Below are 13,181 nucleotides of genomic sequence, written 5' to 3'. Positions count from 1 at the left end.
ACGGTCCTGCATTTACTGTAACTGTACGTTTCTTGTTATTTGGGAAACGGTCCTGCATTTACTGTAACTGTACGTGTCTTGTTATTTAGGAAACGGTCCCGCATTTACTGTAACTGTACGTATCTTGTTATTTGGGGAAACGGTCCCGCATTTACTGTAACTGTACGCTTCTTGTTATTTGGGGAAACGGTCCCGCATTTACTGTAACTGTACGTTTCTTGTTATTTGGGGAAACGGTCCCGCATTTACTGTAACTGTACGTTTCTTGTTATTTGGGGAAACGGTCCCGCATTTACTGTAACTGTACGCTTCTTGTTATTTGGGGAAACGGTCCCGCATTTACTGTAACTGTACGTTTCTTGTTATTTGGGGAAACGGTCCCGCATTTACTGTAACTGTACGTTTCTTGTTATTTGGGGAAACGGTCCTGCATTTACTGTAACTGTACGTTTCTTGTTATTTGGGGAAACGGTCCTGCATTTACTGTAACTGTACGTTTCTTGTTATTTGGGGAAATGGTCCCGCATTTACTGTAACTGTACGTTTCTTGTTATTTGGGGAAACGGTCCTGCATTTACTGTAACTGTACGCTTCTTGTTATTTGGGGAAACGGTCCCGCATTTACTGTAACTGTACGTTTCTTGTTATTTGGGGAAACGGTCCCGCATTTACTGTAACTGTACGCTTCTTGTTATTTGGGGAAACGGTCCTGCATTTACTGTAACTGTACGCTTCTTGTTATTTGGGGAAACGGTCCTGCATTTACTGTAACTGTACGCTTCTTGTTATTTGGGGAAACGGTCCCGCATTTACTGTAACTGTACGTTTCTTGTTATTTGGGGAAACGGTCCCGCATTTACTGTAACTGTACGCTTCTTGTTATTTGGGAAACAGTCCCGCATTTACTGTAACTGTACGCTTCTTGTTATTTGGGGAAACGGTCCCGCATTTACTGTAACTGTACGCTACTTGTTATTTGGGGAAACGGTCCTGCATTTACTGTAACTGTACGCTTCTTGTTATTTGGGGAAACGGTCCCGCATTTACTGAAACTGTACGTTTCTTGTTATTTGGGGAAACGGTCCTGCATTTACAGTAACTGTACGTTTCTTGTTATTTGGGGAAACGGTCCTGCATTTACTGTAACTGTACGCTTCTTGTTATTTGGGGAAACGGTCCAGCATTTACTGTAACTGTACGCTTCTTGTTATTTGGGGAAACGGTCCCGCATATACTGTAACTGTACGTTTCTTGTTATTTGGGGAAACGGTCCTGCATTTACAGTAATTGTACGCTTCTTGTTATTTGGGGAAACGGTCCTGCATTTACTGTAACTGTACGTTTCTTGTTATTTGGGGAAACGGTCCTGCATTTACTGTAACTGTACGTTTCTTGTTATTTGGGGAAACGGTCCTGCATTTACTGTAACTGTACGCTTCTTGTTATTTGGGGAAACGGTCCCGCATTTACTGTAACTGTACGCTTCTTGTTATTTGGGGAAACGGTCCCGCATTTACTGTAACTGTACGCTTCTTGTTATTTGGGGAAACGGTCCTGCATTTACTGTAACTGTACGCTTCTTGTTATTGGGGAAACGGTCCTGCATTTACTGTAACTGTACGTTTCTTGTTATTTGGGGAAACGGTCCTGCATTTACTGTAACTGTACGCTTCTTGTTATTTGGGAAACGGTCCTGCATTTACTGTAACTGTACGTTTCTTGTTATTTGGGGAAACGGTCCCGCATTTACTGTAACTGTACGCTTCTTGTTATTTGGGGAAACGGTCCCGCATTTACTGTAACTGTACGCTTCTTGTTATTTGGGGAAACGGTCCTGCATTTACTGTAACTGTACGTTTCTTGTTATTTGGGGAAACGGTCCTGCATTTACTGTAACTGTACGTTTCTTGTTATTTGGGAAACGGTCCTGCATTTACTGTAACTGTACGTTTCTTGTTATTTGGGGAAACGGTCCCGCATTTACAGTAACTGTACGTTTCTTGTTATTTGGGGAAACGGTCCCGCATTTACTGTAACTGTACGCTTCTTGTTATTTGGGAAACGGTCCTGCATTTACTGTAACTGTACGCTTCTTGTTATTTGGGGAAACGGTCCTGCATTTACTGTAACTGTACGTTTCTTGTTATTTGGGGAAACGGTCCTGCATTTACTGTAACTGTACGTTTCTTGTTATTTGGGGAAACGGTCCCGCATTTACTGTAACTGTACGTTTCTTGTTATTTGGGAAACGGTCCTGCATTTACTGTAACTGTACGTTTCTTGTTATTTGGGGAAACGGTCCTGCATTTACTGTAACTGTACGCTTCTTGTTATTTGGGGAAACGGTCCTGCATTTACTGTAACTGTACGTTTCTTGTTATTTGGGAAACGGTCCCGCATTTACTGTAACTGTACGCTTCTTGTTATTTGGGAAACGGTCCCGCATTTGCTGTAACTGTACGCTTCTTGTTATTTGGGAAACGGTCCCGCATTTGCTGTAACTGTACGCTTCTTGTTATTTGGGGAAACGGTCCTGCATTTACTGTAACTGTACGCTTCTTGTTATTGGGGAAACGGTCCTGCATTTACTGTAACTGTACGTTTCTTGTTATTGGGGAAACGGTCCTGCATTTACTGTAACTGTACGTTTCTTGTTATTTGGGAAACGGTCCCGCATTTACTGTAACTGTACGTTTCTTGTTATTTGGGGAAACGGTCCTGCATTTACTGTAACTGTACGTTTCTTGTTATTGGGGAAACGGTCCTGCATTTACTGTAACTGTACGTTTCTTGTTATTTGGGGAAACGGTCCCGCATTTACTGTAACTGTACGCTTCTTGTTATTTGGGGAAACGGTCCTGCATTTACTGTAACTGTACGTTTCTTGTTATTTGGGGAAACGGTCCTGCATTTACTGTAACTGTACGTTTCTTGTTATTTGGGGAAACGGTCCCGCATTTACTGTAACTGTACGCTTCTTGTTATTTGGGGAAACGGTCCTGCATTTACTGTAACTGTACGTTTCTTGTTATTTGGGGAAACGGTCCCGCATTTACTGTAACTGTACGCTTCTTGTTATTTGGGGAAACGGTCCCGCATTTACTGTAACTGTACGCTTCTTGTTATTTGGGGAAACGGTCCCGCATTTACTGTAACTGTACGTTTCTTGTTATTTGGGAAACGGTCCTGCATTTACTGTAACTGTACGCTTCTTGTTATTTGGGGAAACGGTCCTGCATTTACTGTAACTGTACGTTTCTTGTTATTTGGGGAAACGGTCCCGCATTTACTGTAACTGTACGCTTCTTGTTATTGGGGAAACGGTCCTGCATTTACTGTAACTGTACGTTTCTTGTTATTGGGGAAACGGTCCTGCATTTACTGTAACTGTACGTTTCTTGTTATTTGGGGAAACGGTCCTGCATTTACTGTAACTGTACGTTTCTTGTTATTGGGGAAACGGTCCTGCATTTACTGTAACTGTACGCTTCTTGTTATTTGGGGAAACGGTCCCGCATTTACTGAAACTGTACGTTTCTTGTTATTTGGGGAAACGGTCCTGCATTTACTGAAACTGTACGTTTCTTGTTATTTGGGGAAACGGTCCTGCATTTACTGTAACTGTACGCTTCTTGTTATTTGGGGAAACGGTCCTGCATTTACTGTAACTGTACGCTTCTTGTTATTTGGGGAAACGGTCCCGCATTTACTGTAACTGTACGTTTCTTGTTATTTGGGGAAACGGTCCCGCATTTACTGTAACTGTACGTTTCTTGTTATTTGGGGAAACGGTCCTGCATTTACTGTAACTGTACGCTTCTTGTTATTTGGGGAAACTGTCCCGCATTTACTGTAACTGTACGCTTCTTGTTATTTGGGGAAACGGTCCTGCATTTACTGTAACTGTACGTTTCTTGTTATTTGGGGAAACGGTCCCGCATTTACTGTAACTGTACGCTTCTTGTTATTTGGGGAAACGGTCCCGCATTTACTGTAACTGTACGCTTCTTGTTATTTGGGGAAACGGTCCTGCATTTACTGTAACTGTACGCTTCTTGTTATTTGGGGAAACGGTCCCGCATTTACTGTAACTGTACGTTTCTTGTTATTTGGGGAAACGGTCCCGCATTTACTGTAACTGTACGTTTCTTGTTATTTGGGAAACGGTCCTGCATTTACTGTAACTGTACGCTTCTTGTTATTTGGGGAAACGGTCCTGCATTTACTGTAACTGTACGTTTCTTGTTATTTGGGGAAACGGTCCTGCATTTACTGTAACTGTACGTTTCTTGTTATTTGGGGAAACGGTCCTGCATTTACTGTAACTGTACGTTTCTTGTTATTTGGGGAAACGGTCCCGCATTTACTGTAACTGTACGTTTCTTGTTATTTGGGGAAACGGTCCTGCATTTACTGTAACTGTACGTGTCTTGTTATTTGGGGAAACGGTCCTGCATTTACTGTAACTGTACGTTTCTTGTTATTTGGGGAAACGGTCCCGCATTTACTGTAACTGTACGTTTCTTGTTATTTGGGAAACGGTCCTGCATTTACTGTAACTGTACGCTTCTTGTTATTTGGGGAAACGGTCCCGCATTTACTGTAACTGTACGCTTCTTGTTATTTGGGAAACGGTCCTTCATTTACTGTAACTGTACGTTTCTTGTTATTGGGGAAACGGTCCTGCATTTACTGTAACTGTACGTTTCTTGTTATTTGGGGAAACGGTCCTGCATTTACTGTAACTGTACGTTTCTTGTTATTGGGGAAACGGTCCTGCATTTACTGTAACTGTACGCTTCTTGTTATTTGGGGAAACGGTCCCGCATTTACTGAAACTGTACGTTTCTTGTTATTTGGGGAAACGGTCCTGCATTTACTGAAACTGTACGTTTCTTGTTATTTGGGGAAACGGTCCTGCATTTACTGTAACTGTACGCTTCTTGTTATTTGGGGAAACGGTCCTGCATTTACTGTAACTGTACGCTTCTTGTTATTTGGGGAAACGGTCCCGCATTTACTGTAACTGTACGTTTCTTGTTATTTGGGGAAACGGTCCCGCATTTACTGTAACTGTACGTTTCTTGTTATTTGGGGAAACGGTCCTGCATTTACTGTAACTGTACGCTTCTTGTTATTTGGGGAAACGGTCCCGCATTTACTGTAACTGTACGCTTCTTGTTATTTGGGGAAACGGTCCCGCATTTACTGTAACTGTACGCTTCTTGTTATTTGGGAAACGGTCCAGCATTTACTGTAACTGTACGTTTCTTGTTATTTGGGGAAATGGTCCCGCATTTACTGTAACTGTACGTTTCTTGTTATTTGGGGAAACGTCCTGCATTTACTGTAACTGTACGCTTCTTGTTATTTGGGGAAACGGTCCCGCATTTACTGTAACTGTACGTTTCTTGTTATTTGGGGAAACGGTCCCGCATTTACTGTAACTGTACGCTTCTTGTTATTTGGGGAAACGGTCCTGCATTTACTGTAACTGTACGCTTCTTGTTATTTGGGGAAACGGTCCTGCATTTACTGTAACTGTACGCTTCTTGTTATTTGGGGAAACGGTCCCGCATTTACTGTAACTGTACGCTTCTTGTTATTTGGGGAACGGTCCCGCATTTACTGTAACTGTACGTTTCTTGTTATTTGGGAAACGGTCCTGCATTTACTGTAACTGTACGTTTCTTGTTATTTGGGGAAACGGTCCTGCATTTACTGTAACTGTACGTTTCTTGTTATTTGGGGAAACGGTCCTGCATTTACTGTAACTGTACGCTTCTTGTTATTTGGGGAAACGGTCCCGCATTTACTGTAACTGTACGCTTCTTGTTATTTGGGGAAACGGTCCTGCATTTACTGTAACTGTACGCTTCTTGTTATTTGGGGAAACGGTCCCGCATTTACTGAAACTGGACGTTTCTTGTTATTTGGGGAAACGGTCCCGCATTTACTGTAACTGTACGTGTCTTGTTATTTGGGGAAACGGTCCCGCATTTACTGTAACTGTACGTGTCTTGTTATTTGGGGAAACGGTCCTGCATTTACTGTAACTGTACGCTTCTTGTTATTTGGGAAACGGTCCTGCATTTACTGTAACTGTACGTGTCTTGTTATTTAGGAAACGGTCCCGCATTTACTGTAACTGTACGTATCTTGTTATTTGGGGAAACGGTCCCGCATTTACTGTAACTGTACGCTTCTTGTTATTTGGGGAAACGGTCCCGCATTTACTGTAACTGTACGTTTCTTGTTATTTGGGGAAACGGTCCCGCATTTACTGTAACTGTACGTTTCTTGTTATTTGGGGAAACGGTCCTGCATTTACTGTAACTGTACGCTTCTTGTTATTTGGGGAAACGGTCCCGCATTTACTGTAACTGTACGCTTCTTGTTATTTGGGGAAACGGTCCTGCATTTACTGTAACTGTACGCTTCTTGTTATTTGGGAAACGGTCCTGCATTTACTGTAACTGTACGTTTCTTGTTATTTGGGGAAACGGTCCTGCATTTACTGTAACTGTACGTTTCTTGTTATTTGGGGAAATGGTCCCGCATTTACTGTAACTGTACGTTTCTTGTTATTTGGGGAAACGGTCCTGCATTTACTGTAACTGTACGCTTCTTGTTATTTGGGGAAACGGTCCCGCATTTACTGTAACTGTACGCTTCTTGTTATTTGGGAAACGGTCCCGCATTTACTGTAACTGTACGCTTCTTGTTATTTGGGGAAACGGTCCCGCATTTACTGTAACTGTACGCTTCTTGTTATTTGGGGAAACGGTCCTGCATTTACTGTAACTGTACGCTTCTTGTTATTTGGGGAAACGGTCCCGCATTTACTGAAACTGTACGTTTCTTGTTATTTGGGGAAACGGTCCTGCATTTACAGTAACTGTACGTTTCTTGTTATTTGGGGAAACGGTCCTGCATTTACTGTAACTGTACGCTTCTTGTTATTTGGGGAAACGGTCCAGCATTTACTGTAACTGTACGCTTCTTGTTATTTGGGGAAACGGTCCCGCATATACTGTAACTGTACGTTTCTTGTTATTTGGGGAAACGGTCCTGCATTTACAGTAATTGTACGCTTCTTGTTATTTGGGGAAACGGTCCTGCATTTACTGTAACTGTACGTTTCTTGTTATTTGGGGAAACGGTCCTGCATTTACTGTAACTGTACGTTTCTTGTTATTTGGGGAAACGGTCCTGCATTTACTGTAACTGTACGCTTCTTGTTATTTGGGGAAACGGTCCCGCATTTACTGTAACTGTACGCTTCTTGTTATTTGGGGAAACGGTCCCGCATTTACTGTAACTGTACGCTTCTTGTTATTTGGGGAAACGGTCCCGCATATACTGTAACTGTACGTTTCTTGTTATTTGGGGAAACGGTCCTGCATTTACTGTAACTGTACGCTTCTTGTTATTTGGGGAAACGGTCCTGCATTTACTGTAACTGTACGTTTCTTGTTATTTGGGGAAACGGTCCTGCATTTACTGTAACTGTACGCTTCTTGTTATTTGGGGAAACGGTCCTGCATTTACTGTAACTGTACGCTTCTTGTTATTTGGGGAAACGGTCCTGCATTTACTGTAACTGTACGCTAACGGTCCTGCATTTACTGTAACTGTACGCTTCTTGTTATTTGGGGAAACGGTCCCGCATTTACTGTAACTGTACGCTTCTTGTTATTTGGGGAAACGGTCCCGCATTTACTGTAACTGTACGTGTCTTGTTATTTGGGGAAACGGTCCCGCATTTACTGTAACTGTACGTGTCTTGTTATTTGGGGAAACGGTCCCGCATTTACTGTAACTGTACGCTTCTTGTTATTTGGGAAACGGTCCCGCATTTACTGTAACTGTACGTTTCTTGTTATTTGGGGAAACGGTCCCGCATTTACTGTAACTGTACGTTTCTTGTTATTTGGGGAAACGGTCCCGCATTTACTGTAACTGTACGCTTCTTGTTATTTAGGGAAACGGTCCCGCATTTACTGTAACTGTACGTTTCTTGTTATTTGGGGAAACGGTCCTGCATTTACTGTAACTGTACGTTTCTTGTTATTTGGGGAAACGGTCCTGCATTTACTGTAACTGTACGTTTCTTGTTATTTGGGGAAACGGTCCTGCATTTACTGTAACTGTACGCTTCTTGTTATTTGGGGAAACGGTCCCGCATTTAATGTAACTGTACGCTTCTTGTTATTTGGGGAAACGGTCCCGCATTTACTGTAACTGTACGCTTCTTGTTATTTGGGAAACGGTCCTGCATTTACTGTAACTGTACGTTTCTTGTTATTTGGGGAAACGGTCCTGCATTTACTGTAACTGTACGTTTCTTGTTATTTGGGAAACGGTCCTGCATTTACTGTAACTGTACGCTTCTTGTTATTTGGGGAAACGGTCCTGCATTTACTGTAACTGTACGTTTCTTGTTATTTGGGGAAACGGTCCCGCATTTACTGTAACTGTACGTTTCTTGTTATTTGGGGAAACGGTCCTGCATTTACTGTAACTGTACGCTTCTTGTTATTTGGGGAAACGGTCCTGCATTTACTGTAACTGTACGCTTCTTGTTATTTGGGGAAACGGTCCTGCATTTACTGTAACTGTACGTTTCTTGTTATTTGGGAAACGGTCCCGCATTTACTGTAACTGTACGCTTCTTGTTATTTGGGGAAACGGTCCTGCATTTACTGTAACTGTACGTTTCTTGTTATTTGGGGAAACGGTCCCGCATTTACTGTAACTGTACGCTTCTTGTTATTTGGGGAAACGGTCCTGCATTTACTGTAACTGTACGCTTCTTGTTATTGGGGAAACGGTCCTGCATTTACTGTAACTGTACGTTTCTTGTTATTTGGGGAAACGGTCCTGCATTTACTGTAACTGTACGCTTCTTGTTATTTGGGGAAACGGTCCCGCATTTACTGTAACTGTACGCTTCTTGTTATTTGGGAAACGGTCCTGCATTTACTGTAACTGTATGTTTCTTGTTATTTGGGAAACGGTCCCGCATTAACTGTAACTGTACGCTTCTTGTTATTTGGGAAACGGTCCTGCATTTACTGTAACTGTACGTTTCTTGATATTTGGGAAACGGTCCTGCATTTACTGTAACTGTACGCTTCTTGTTATTTGGGGAAACGGTCCCGCATTTACTGTAACTGTACGTTTCTTGTTATTTGGGTAAACGGTCCTGCATTTACTGTAACTGTACGCTTCTTGTTATTGGGGAAACGGTCCTGCATTTACTGTAACTGTACGCTTCTTGTTATTTGGGGAAACGGTCCTGCATTTACTGTAACTGTACGTTTCTTGTTATTTGGGGAAACGGTCCCGCATTTACTGTAACTGTACGCTTCTTGTTATTTGGGGAAACGGTCCTGCATTTACTGTAACTGTACGCTTCTTGTTATTTGGGGAAACGGTCCTGCATTTACTGTAACTGTACGCTTCTTGTTATTTGGGGAAACGGTCCTGCATTTACTGTAACTGTACGCTTCTTGTTATTGGGGAAACGGTCCTGCATTTACTGTAACTGTACGTTTCTTGTTATTTGGGGAAACGGTCCTGCATTTACTGTAACTGTACGTTTCTTGTTATTTGGGGAAACGGTCCCGCATTTACTGTAACTGTACGCTTCTTGTTATTTGGGGAAACGGTCCCGCATTTACTGTAACTGTACGTGTCTTGTTATTTGGGGAAACGGTCCCGCATTTACTGTAACTGTACGTGTCTTGTTATTTGGGGAAACGGTCCTGCATTTACTGTAACTGTACGCTTCTTGTTATTTGGGAAACGGTCCTGCATTTACTGTAACTGTACGCTTCTTGTTATTTGGGAAACGGTCCTGCATTTACTGTAACTGTACGTGTCTTGTTATTTAGGAAACGGTCCCGCATTTACTGTAACTGTACGTATCTTGTTATTTGGGGAAACGGTCCCGCATTTACTGTAACTGTACGTGTCTTGTTATTTGGGGAAACGGTCCCGCATTTACTGTAACTGTACGTTTCTTGTTATTTGGGGAAACGGTCCCGCATTTACTGTAACTGTACGTTTCTTGTTATTTGGGGAAACGGTCCCGCATTTACTGTAACTGTACGCTTCTTGTTATTTGGGGAAACGGTCCTGCATTTACTGTAACTGTACGTTTCTTGTTATTTGGGGAAACGGTCCTGCATTTACTGTAACTGTACGTTTCTTGTTATTTGGGGAAAAAGTCCTGCATTTACTGTAACTGTACGTTTCTTGTTATTTGGGGAAACGGTCCTGCATTTACTGTAACTGTACGCTTCTTGTTATTTCGGGAAACGGTCCCGCATTTACTGTAACTGTACGCTTCTTGTTATTTGGGGAAACGGTCCCGCATTTACTGTAACTGTACGCTTCTTGTTATTTGGGAAACGGTCCTGCATTTACTGTAACTGTACGTTTCTTGTTATTTGGGGAAACGGTCCTGCATTTACTGTAACTGTACGTTTCTTGTTATTTGGGAAACGGTCCTGCATTTACTGTAACTGTACGCTTCTTGTTATTTGGGGAAACGGTCCTGCATTTACTGTAACTGTACGTTTCTTGTTATTTGGGGAAACGGTCCCGCATTTACTGTAACTGTACGTTTCTTGTTATTTGGGGAAACGGTCCTGCATTTACTGTAACTGTACGCTTCCTGTTATTTGGGGAAACGGTCCTGCATTTACTGTAACTGTACGTTTCTTGTTATTTGGGAAACGGTCCCGCATTTACTGTAACTGTACGCTTCTTGTTATTTGGGGAAATGGTCCTGCATTTACTGTAACTGTAGGTTTCTTGTTATTTGGGGAAACGGTCCCGCATTTACTGTAACTGTACGCTTCCTGTTATTTGGGGAAACGGTCCTGCATTTACTGTAACTGTACGTTTCTTGTTATTTGGGAAACGGTCCCGCATTTACTGTAACTGTACGCTTCTTGTTATTTGGGGAAATGGTCCTGCATTTACTGTAACTGTAGGTTTCTTGTTATTTGGGGAAACGGTCCCGCATTTACTGTAACTGTACGCTTCTTGTTATTTGGGGAAACGGTCCTGCATTTACTGTAACTGTACGCTTCTTGTTATTGGGGAAACGGTCCTGCATTTACTGTAACTGTACGTTTCTTGTTATTTGGGGAAACGGTCCTGCATTTACTGTAACTGTAGGTTTCTTGTTATTTGGGGAAACGGTCCCGCATTTACTGTAACTGTACGCTTCTTGTTATTTGGGGAAACGGTCCTGCATTTACTGTAACTGTACGCTTCTTGTTATTGGGGAAACGGTCCTGCATTTACTGTAACTGTACGTTTCTTGTTATTTGGGGAAACGGTCCTGCATTTACTGTAACTGTACGCTTCTTGTTATTTGGGGAAACGTTCCCGCATTTACTGTAACTGTACGTTTCTTGTTATTTGGGAAACGGTCCCGCATTTACTGTAACTGTACGCTTCTTGTTATTTGGGAAACGGTCCTGCATTTACTGTAACTGTACGTTTCTTGTTATTTGGGAAACGGTCCTGCATTTACTGTAACTGTACGTTTCTTGTTATTTGGGGAAACGGTCCTGCATTTACTGTAACTGTACGTTTCTTGTTATTTGGGGAAACGGTCCCGCATTTACTGTAACTGTACGTTTCTTGTTATTTGGGAAACGGTCCCGCATTTACTGTAACTGTACGCTTCTTGTTATTTGGGGAAACGGTCCCGCATTTACTGTAACTGTACGTTTCTTGTTATTTGGGGAAACGGTCCTGCATTTACTGTAACTGTACGCTTCTTGTTATTTGGGGAAACGGTCCTGCATTTACTGTAACTGTACGCTTCTTGTTATTGGGGAAACGGTCCTGCATTTACTGTAACTGTACGCTTCTTGTTATTTGGGGAAACGGTCCTGCATTTACTGTAACTGTACGTGTCTTGTTATTTAGGAAACGGTCCCGCATTTACTGTAACTGTACGTATCTTGTTATTTGGGGAAACGGTCCCGCATTTACTGTAACTGTACGCTTCTTGTTATTTGGGGAAACGGTCCCGCATTTACTGTAACTGTACGTTTCTTGTTATTTGGGGAAACGGTCCCGCATTTACTGTAACTGTACGTTTCTTGTTATTTGGGGAAACGGTCCCGCATTTACTGTAACTGTACGCTTCTTGTTATTTGGGGAAACGGTCCTGCATTTACTGTAACAGTACGTTTCTTGTTATTTGGGGAAACGGTCCTGCATTTACTGTAACTGTACGTTTCTTGTTATTTGGGGAAACGGTCCTGCATTTACTGTAACTGTACGTTTCTTGTTATTTGGGGAAACGGTCCTGCATTTACTGTAACTGTACGCTTCTTGTTATTTGGGGAAACGGTCCCGCATTTACTGTAACTGTACGCTTCTTGTTATTTGGGGAAACGGTCCCGCATTTACTGTAACTGTACGCTTCTTGTTATTTGGGAAACGGTCCTGCATTTACTGTAACTGTACGTTTCTTGTTATTTGGGGAAACGGTCCTGCATTTACTGTAACTGTACGTTTCTTGTTATTTGGGAAACGGTCCTGCATTTACTGTAACTGTACGCTTCTTGTTATTTGGGGAAACGGTCCTGCATTTACTGTAACTGTACGTTTCTTGTTATTTGGGGAAACGGTCCCGCATTTACTGTAACTGTACGTTTCTTGTTATTTGGGGAAACGGTCCTGCATTTACTGTAACTGTACGCTTCTTGTTATTTGGGGAAACGGTCCTGCATTTACTGTAACTGTACGCTTCTTGTTATTTGGGGAAACGGTCCTGCATTTACTGTAACTGTACGCTTCTTGTTATTTGGGGAAACGGTCCCGCATTTACTGTAACTGTACGCTTCTTGTTATTTGGGGAAACGGTCCCGCATTTACTGTAACTGTACGCTTCTTGTTATTTGGGAAACGGTCCTGCATTTACTGTAACTGTACGTTTCTTGTTATTTGGGGAAACGGTCCTGCATTTACTGTAACTGTACGTTTCTTGTTATTTGGGAAACGGTCCTGCATTTACTGTAACTGTACGCTTCTTGTTATTTGGGGAAACGGTCCTGCATTTACTGTAACTGTACGTTTCTTGTTATTTGGGGAAACGGTCCCGCATTTACTGTAACTGTACGTTTCTTGTTATTTGGGGAAACGGT

Source organism: Ascaphus truei, unplaced genomic scaffold (assembly GCF_040206685.1).
Source record: "Ascaphus truei isolate aAscTru1 unplaced genomic scaffold, aAscTru1.hap1 HAP1_SCAFFOLD_1219, whole genome shotgun sequence".
Classification (NCBI taxonomy): Eukaryota; Metazoa; Chordata; class Amphibia; order Anura; family Ascaphidae; genus Ascaphus; species Ascaphus truei.
This window is presented reverse-complemented; position numbering follows the sequence as displayed.